At 44.9% G+C, this 7973-nt stretch overlaps 1 pseudogene; it reads right to left on the reverse strand.

Moving 5' to 3' along the window:
• Positions 1 to 1523: 1523 nt before the first annotated feature.
• On the reverse strand, positions 1524 to 4329 carry LOC136691397 (uncharacterized; annotated as a pseudogene).
• Positions 4330 to 7973: the final 3644 nt, after the last annotated feature.

Here is a 7973-nt window from a genome sequence, read left to right on the forward strand (position 1 = left end):
AGGAATATTACAGGGAAACGTTTTAAAGGAAAGGAAAGACCTTCCTGAGTTTATCACACAGTTGCGGTCAGGAGAATGGAGGAGACTGAACCCCAACTGCTGTGACCGGACTCCTTTTGGTTTTTTTTGTGAATGTGATGCTATAGGGAAACAATCCTTGTGTGGAGAACAACAAATGGGTGATGGAACATGTGAAATTTCTTTGACACACTTACATGATGATTATACGAAAGTAGTGGTACAAGGGAGTAAGGCATGTGTTACCACAACTTACAGAAATTTCTCAATCTATTACAATGGAACTGAAAAGGTTTGTCCCCTAAATGCCACCACATTTTGTATTACACCACATTCAACCTGGTCAGTAGGGAGCTTTCACTTCCCCTATGTTAATCTAACTGAGCAAAGGGTTTATGTTAATCCAGAAGAAGAGCTAGGATTTGTAGAAGATGTCCCTGAATTTAATTTTCAGCTACCTAATTTGGATAATATGCTTATGTCTTTAATGCAAAGGAAAGACAAACACATTGTCAAAGTCTCACAGGACCTCAGTAAAAAGGATACAGACTTGATTAGGCAAATGCATGATGGTGATATGGATATTGCAATTTCTGGACTAGCTTGGGAGTTGACTTTCAAGGTTGCTGTTTGTGTGTGTGTTATTCTTATAATATGTCAGTGTGTAATGTTACATTGTATGTGGTCTGTATTGAAACGCCACATTACCAGTTCCTCCAACACTTCATTTAGGCAGTCCGGTTGGATGTGATGGTTGTTGAATGAGACTCCAAGACGCCTCGATAAGGGTCATTAGTATTATTTTACTTTATTATTATTTTTGATATTTTTTATTTTATTTTTATTATTTTTTTTTATTTCCCTTTCCTTTAAGAAGGACAGCTATGATCCTGCTACTAGCTGAGTGGGTACTGGTGTGTTTTGAGACACTTCTCCAATGACGGGTAAGACTTCTCATGGCCAGTGAGGAGCAACCTAAGGCAGGAAGGTGTCGGCCACTAGATACCACTCTGAGAATGTATGTGTAGTGGAAGTGATGCTTAAGGGCCAAAAGCATCAAAAGGGGGGACTGTAAGAAATTACAGTATGGACCCTTGAAATTGATTTATTTACCATGCTACACTCAACAGCATTATGGCAAATGGTTCAAGCCAGCTTCCTTCTCAAGACGGGAAAGCCTTTGTTATGAATAAACAGGAAGGGCCACGACACCTCGTTGTGACCAAAGGAGGTGACCAACATATGGAGGACAATCAGGGCCATCACAACCAAAGGGGCATAGCCTGGACAAGGAGGTGATAGAACTCAATACACATTAAGTTCCTCACAGATGACAGGGTTCTATGTGTATTGTGTTCTTTAGGAGGAGCTGAGATGAAAGGCGGGTTTGCAATATAAAAATACTGTGTTCTTTTACTCAATGTTCAATCTAGCTCCGCTGAACCCATGGTACATCTTTGTATCTTGCAACTGCTTACTGTAATAAAGGTTTTTTCCATTTTTCATCAATTTTTGAGAGACATCCCATTTTTTCCTACAGCTTTGATGAAGTCTTTAAGGTTCTTCTTTGTTTCGTTTGTCGGCGTGAAGAAGAGATAGTCGTCTCGCTTGGAGAGGTTGAGCTTGAAGAGATGTTCTGAGCTGAACCGCTGAACTGTGTCGTTCTCTTGTCTCTTTCTGTTCTGCTCGACTCTCCTTTTTTTTCCAACTCTCTTCACTGTGTGCCGAGCTGAACTGTTTTTCAAAGCCAGCGCGGTCACGCCCTAATGGGAGGCGTCCTTTTCCGATTGGATGCGAGTTCAAGGCTCACATGACTCTCACGAGGGAGAGAGAGGAGGGGGAGTTTGAATCAGTGATTCACAGAAACGGAATATAAATTTCGCGTATTGAAATTCCTTATACATGTTAGTAATATACAACAATGAGTATCCTGGATTATTAATATCAAACATTTACATAAGATTTCATCTTGGGTACGTTGTTTTTACGTCCCGTTTACAATGATATGTTAGAAGTATTAATTCTGGTGTTAATTCACTTTTCTAATCAGAGACAGAACTTCTTTTCATGGTTGACAACAGTAATACACATCATTTCATTAGAAGGTGGACGTTCATCTGAGGACACAGAAAGTGACATTAATACATATTGTTTATACACATTAATCAGAATTTGATTTCATTTCCGTTATTCGTTTAGGCGACCCCGAGCGAGGCGTAGTTTCGCCAGTGTCCATTTGGGGTCGCTGTTGGTCCATGTCGTTAGTCCGTTGCGGATGGTTAATGAGAGGTCACGTCGAGTTCAATCAGTTTGACCATCTGGGCTGTCTGTTTAGTGGGAGAGATAAGGACTGAGACACTTAGGAGCCACTGTCATATACGGCTTATGGCTCCCCACTCTTGTTTGATGTCCTTTTGGTCTAAGAGCATCATAAAGTGGATTTGTTATCATTATGTTTCTGAAGGGAGGAAGGGTGTCATAGCCAGGTTCTGGTCAATCCTTTGATGTAGACCTTATGTGCGTGCGTAAGGTTCTGTGTGTGTGGGGGGGGCTGCAGGATCTTTGCCTCCCTGTGATTTGTGGAATGTTGGCTTCGGGACCAGACGAAGGTCCTGGTCAGAGTGAGAAAGATTTAATTCAAAACTTTTCATTTCTTTATTTCTTCATTTTGATTTTTCATCCGTTATTCGGTACATACTCCACTACACCAGCTAGCAGCGGCACAGATGTCTCCAACTAGGACACCCTTAAAAAGAGCCCAGGATGTAGCTATTCCTCTTGTGGAATAAGCCCTCACCCCCTCTGGTAAATCCATACCTTTGCTGCTGTAAGCTATAGAAATAGCTTCTAAAACCCAGTGAGAGAGACATTGTTTAGACAAAGCCCTGCCACGAACTGGGTTAGCAAAACAGACGAAAAGCTGGTCACACCTACGGAAATCCTGAGTACGATTAATGTATGTGCGCAGTGCCCGCACGGGGCAGAGCATGTGACTTTGCTGCACCTCAGATGTAAATGGAGGAGGAGAGAAAGAATTTAACTCAAAAGCCAGTGAGCTGTAAGACATAAGCAACATCTTTGGCACATATGTTGCATTAGGACACAGAGTCACCTTAGTGTCCCCTGGTGCAAACTGGGTACAAGAAGGGTGCACTGACAGTGCGTGGAGGTCACCCACCCGTTTTGCAGATGCTAAAGCTAGGAGTAGAGCAGTCTTATATGAAACGAACTTGATGTCCACAGACTCCAGTGGCTCAAAGGGAGGTGCACATAGTGCACCAAGTACCATACACAGGTCCCAGGGAGGAACAGTAGGTCTAGATACAGGCTTTAGGCGCCTCACACCCTTCATGAAACGTGTGGTTAGGGGGTGTGCTCCTGGTGACAACCCACCAAAGCCCTCATGACAGGCTGATATAGCTGCCAGATAGACTTTTATTGTTGAAAAAGAGAGCCCTCGTTCAAATAACTCCTGAAGGAAAGTTAAAATATCAACAATGGAACATTGGAAAGGGACCAATTCCCTCTCCTGACATCAAAAAGCTCAAATGCATGCCATTTAAATGCATACAGACCTCTTGTAGAGGCTGCTCTTGCACTCTGAATAGTGGCAACTACATTGGAGGGTAAGCCACGAGCCATTAACATTGACCTTTCAGCGGGTAAGCGTGGAGACACCACAACTCCGGTCGAGGGTGAACTATTTCTCCACCTGCCTGAGACAGGAGGTTCTTGTGAAGAGGGAGAGGCCAAGGGTCCCCTGCAAGGAGACTGAATATCTCTGCGTACCATGGTTTCGATGGCCAGCAGGGGGCTACTAGAATTAGGGAAAGGTTTCCCTGGTGCACTCTCTCCAGTGTTGGCAATATAAGAGCTACTGGAGGAAACGCATAGAGAAGAGTGTTGGGCCACGGGTGTGCCAGCGCATCCACTCCCAGGGGCGCGCTGTGGTCCGTTAGAGAGAAAAACAGAGAACAATGCGCGTTTTCTCTGGATGCGAAGAGATCTACGTTGGCCCTGCCAAACCGATCCCATATCTGCATTGCCACCAGAGGACTGATTCTCCATTCCCGTGCTGAAGGGCCCCCTCTGGAGAGGAGGTCTGCCCCTAGGTTCAGGTGACCTGGTATATGCGTCGCCCTGAGTGACAGAAGGTGGAGACTGCTCCACAACCGCCCCTGAGAACTGGGAAAGGATTGAGGGGATGTTTGTGCACACGTGTCTGGGCAGAACAGGTGCTTTGTGAACAATACTGGGGTAGAACGTGTCCTTTTTGGACTGGGCCCCCGGTACGGGAGAAGGGTGGCGCATCTTGAGGGGCCTGAGGGGAAAGGCTGCGGTGTCTCCGAGCCTCGGAGACCTTTCCCACACTGAACTGAAGGTTAGGATGAGTTAGGCTTCTTCCTCCCTCACCGCTGAATCCTTCTGAGGTCCAGGTGGAGGACCCCTGCTCCAGGCGGAGTGACGCGGTGCCTGTTTTTGTGGTTGCTGCTTAGGAGTGGGGTTCCCCGGAAGAACTGCTGGTGCAGACCTCTTCACAGCGAGAAATGGAGTGGCAGGCTTACGAGCGACCCACGCTGGCTTCTGCTTAGCCTCCCTTCTTGGCAGAATAGAGCGCAGTGCCTCTGTCTGCTTTTTCCTGATCTCAAATTTAGCCTGAATGGCTTCGAGAGAGTGACCAAACAAACCTGCAGATGAAACTGGTTCGTCCAAATAAGACACTCGGTCTCTTTCCGACATATCGGACATAGTCAGCCACAAGTGGCGCTGAGCCACCACCGTTGACGCCATTTCTCTGCCCAGCGACAGTGCAGCACAGCGGGACATGCACAGGATGTAATCCGAGGCAATTCTGACCTCGTTAAGCAAGGCGGTTAACGGGCTCTCCGCCGGCAGTTGCTCTCCGAGCTCGGCCAGACACATCGCCTGATATGTTTGGAGAAGAGTGACCGAATTCATAGCCCTAGCTGTGCCTGCCTGAGCGTGGTAAACCTTATCCAGCTGCGAGGAGGAAAAACAGCAGGGCTTAGAGGGAAGCACGGCTGGTCCTGCTACCCCTAGGTTGTGAGATGGGGCGAGATAAGCTGCTAGTGACAGCTCCATGGGAGGGGGGTTCAGTAGACCTGTCTCCTCCGCCCCCTCTATGTCGAGAAATGGAGCGAAACCCGGAACCGCCGTACGGGTCGACAGTGGTTTAGCCCATGACTTTAGCTCGGCGATGAAGTCCGGAAACAGCGGGAGACGGTGTTTCACCGCTGTCGGGACCGGGGGAAGGAAAAACCCAGAGAATCTCGTAGCCGCTTTGGTTGTGTGAGGAGCGGGCCACTGGACGTCCAGTTTCTGAGCAGCATGGCGATAAAGGGAGATAAAGGACGTGTCCGCCTCGTCCTGTTTCCCCCCTGAAGCCGCTGCAACGAGAGGAGCCGGTAGGTCCTCCTGCTCGTCCTCGGAGAGACCGTGCTCATCTAACCCGAGATCAAAAGGGTCGTCGTCCTCGAGTTCAGCTGCGGGCTCGGGGATCCGGGGCTTCATTAGGAGAGCAGGTGACTGCGAACCCATTTCACACACGTCCCCCAGACTCTCCATGTGCTCAGCCCAATTAATACACTGCTCACCCACTGATTCAGCCTCTTCAGCGTCCGAGTGAGAAGGCTCAACTTGTTCAGAAAACAGGGGATCCTCATGGTCCAACGCTGCTTGTCCGAGAATTTTTTCAACAAACGACACCCTGCGCTCCAGGGTAGAACGTCTGAGCCAGTGACAGAACTCGCACGCCTCAGGCTGCACTAAGGCCCTCCTAGCATGAACGATTCCCAGGCAAACTGGGCACGCATCATGTAGGTCCTTCTCATGAATAGCGAACCCACACCCTTGAGGACAAGGGCGGGGGACTTTCCTGCCATGGCGGGTAGCTGCTTGCGAGCTCATTTAGATAGCCGTTAGCAAAACTAAACGAGCTAGCACCGAGACTAGGCAAAGCGAGCTCAAGAGAAGAAGGCAAAAGACGTTCCAAAACAGCGCTCCGCGGAAATACGACTCACCAACGTGAGGTTGTTGCCGTTCTTTCCTATTGGAACAGTAAGCTATTTGTAGTGTCTTTGCTAAGGAAAAGAGCTAACTAACTAGCTAGATTAGCAGAGAAGTGTAAGGTGTTCTTAGCGATGTGAAGAGCATAAGAACTGAAGAGAGACCCTAGTGTCCAGAGGTTATAGGTGAGGGGCGGGCCCACCTACGATCGTCACTATGCGTCATCTGCCTTACAGGCGTGATTAGAGGTGTCTTCAGCCAGATATGGAAGAGGCTAGTGATGGGAATTTCGGCTCTTTTTGGGGAGCCGGCTCTTTTGGCTCCTAAATGGCTCTTTGTTTTACCACTTATTTCCACTGGTACAGAACAATATTACCTACATTTTACATTTATGTGGACAAAATATTATTGTTCAATATTAAAAATAATAAATAGTGTTGCAATGGCCAATTGTTTTAATGGCTGTCTTGTAATAACTCACTGATTGCACTCACACATTCAATTGTATAAATAACTGGATTTTTATTTAAACACCTTAATAAAAAATCATTTGTAAACTCTGAAATATAGCCAATGGAACCCAGAAGGTAGGTATTACAAAATAACTTATTAAATTAAATAATCATCCATTTCTGGGTAATAAAATTACAATGCAAAGTGCAAAAGAGCAGCATTCAACGGTAGTGATTAAAACAACCACAACTGTCAACAAACATTTAACTGATTTAACATTTTCTTCAACTATTTTTTGGAAGGCAGATTGGCATTCAGGAAAACCAAGTGTCTCAGCTTTGCTTGTTGTTCTCTGATTGGTTGAATGACAAGCCTTAGAAAAAAATGGCTCAGTCTTAGACGGGAACCGGCTCTCATCGTCCACTTTCACGAGCCGGCTCTTTGAACCGGTTCGTTCGCGACCGACACATCACTAGAAGAGGCATAATATCCCATACAGCTTGTGTTGTACCGAGTGAATCGGCTGATAGGGAACATATCAGTTATAATGTACATAATATGTTCATACATAATATATTATAGGGATGAATCCAGTCTTTTCAAAATTATAAAGTGCAATAAATAAAGCCTAGAATAGAGCCCTGTGGTACTCCATGTGTATAAACTCTTGCTCACAAATACTTTTAATTTTTGTTTTTAACTTGTTTTTTTGTTTATTTGTGTGTATTTTTTTCATTTATTGTTGCAGTTTCCCTTTTTTCCAAGTGAGTCAATATGTTGCTGCAAGTTTCTTGAGAATAGGTGTGACAAAGGCATGCCTAAAAAAGAAAAGTTTTATCTGGAACCATGTTTCTTCAGATAAATTTCTTAAGATGATGATTCTGCGATCAAATACTGATAAAAGTAGTTTCATGGTCCTCTGTCTGTTCTCTATATAAAAGCACTTTTACAAGAATCTAATTATTAACAGGTTTATACTGTGGGTTATTTTCTGTACATCATTCTTTTTTTGTTGTTTTTTTCTTTCTTTCATCTTGTTGAACAAAAGACTAAGAAAATAACTTACAAAAGTAAGGAGTAAGGAGACCATAAAATATATATATATTAGATATATCCAATGGATTTAAGATGTTTTCAGTTTCTTAGACACAATTTTATGCAATAAAAGACACCAGAGTGTGGATTCTTGTTTCTAAGTTTGTCCTTTTGTAATTCTAAACGGCAGCAGTTCATTTTTAAGGTCCAATGTCATCAAATCTGCACAGGATGTACAGTTTAGACATGGGTCATAAACCAAAGCTCAGCTTGGTTCCAAAATAGCTCCAACTTATGCAAACATTAGCCTAGCTTTTAACTGTCTAGCTAAAGTGATGATGAGGTCAATCAATCACACCTTCCACTACTTGCCTATGCCAAGAAATTCTATTCATAAAAATTATGAACAGAACCGGTGACAACGGGCAGCCCTAACGGAG

This window comes from Hoplias malabaricus, chromosome 3 (genome assembly GCF_029633855.1).
Source record: "Hoplias malabaricus isolate fHopMal1 chromosome 3, fHopMal1.hap1, whole genome shotgun sequence".
Lineage (NCBI taxonomy): Eukaryota > Metazoa > Chordata > Actinopteri > Characiformes > Erythrinidae > Hoplias > Hoplias malabaricus.